Here is a 1,128-nt window from a genome sequence, read left to right on the forward strand (position 1 = left end):
ATGGTACCAGCATTTTTCTGTAAAAGGACAGATTTTTATCTCTATAATATTATAAGGTCACTGCCACACTAAGATTGGTAATGTGTGAATACTGTTCAGAAGAACTGTGTTATTCTTTCTCTTTTTTTTTTTTTTCTTTTCTTTCCTTTTCTTTTCATATTCTTTCTTATAACTTCATTTTTATCCATTAACCATTATTCCTTTTGCTCAGTTTTTTCAAGTTATTGTATAACCTGTCTAGCAATTTACTAGAAAAAATATTATTGAAGATGCAGCCATATACTGAGATCAGTTTTCTGGCAACCAAAAGAATTAGGTATTCTTTGTTGGATGTTGTTTTGGCACCACCCTTGCCAGATTCAATACTCTTCCCATCATCAACCATCGTACAGCTCAGGACTAAGGCTAGAAATCCAATGTCACCTTCCGCATTCACAACTGTGTATGGCTCTTGGAATGGAGAACCTGACAAAGACACAGTTGGTCAGAGCTGCCATCACAGTGTTGCAGAAAATCAAACTGGAGATCTATCATTTAAGGCACCAAGCTAGATGGCAGTTGGTGTCGGGAAGAGCCTCCAGTCCAGCAAAGGTATCTTGAGACCAGAATGAAAACTGGCCAAGGTTTGGTTATGGTCACACACAAAATAAATAAAAATGCATTTACAATGCCCTGTAGGTTCACTGAATTTATTTGTTTTCAGTGGATATTTCCCATCCTTCCATTTGTTTCTTATGGAATTTGCTTACTCGACTGAGCAGATGGGCACCCATCCATCCATAGATTTAAGATCAAGTTGTTGAGGACTTACAATATATTTTGAATTGGTTTAGTTGTTTTCTTAATGAAAATTATTAACCCATTATTGACAATGTGCATCGATTATTGCTACAACAAGCCAAACCAAATGCTGGTTGGCAAGGATACACGCCATGGACTATCAGTCAGCTCAAAGTTGTGTACCTAAACAGTTGTATGGTTATGGCTCTGGGCACAATAGTTCAGGAGCTACAGCCCCTCAATTGTTTGTCTCAAATGCTGGATAATTTTGTATACTGCAGCCAAATGTCCACAGAGCAAGGTAAATATGTGCAAAAGTCAAAGAGAGACAGTTCCATTTGTCTAGTT

At 37.4% G+C, this 1,128-nt stretch overlaps 1 protein-coding gene across 1 annotated transcript in view; it reads left to right on the forward strand.

Annotated features, from left to right (window-relative positions):
- LOC119586328 (metastasis-associated protein MTA3-like) overlaps window positions 1-1,128 on the forward strand; it is a gene marked incomplete at its 5' end in the record, with an annotated part of 92,111 nt that overhangs the window by 85,921 nt on the left and 5,062 nt on the right.

The sequence above is a fragment of the Penaeus monodon genome, chromosome 21 (genome assembly GCF_015228065.2).
Source record: "Penaeus monodon isolate SGIC_2016 chromosome 21, NSTDA_Pmon_1, whole genome shotgun sequence".
Lineage (NCBI taxonomy): Eukaryota > Metazoa > Arthropoda > Malacostraca > Decapoda > Penaeidae > Penaeus > Penaeus monodon.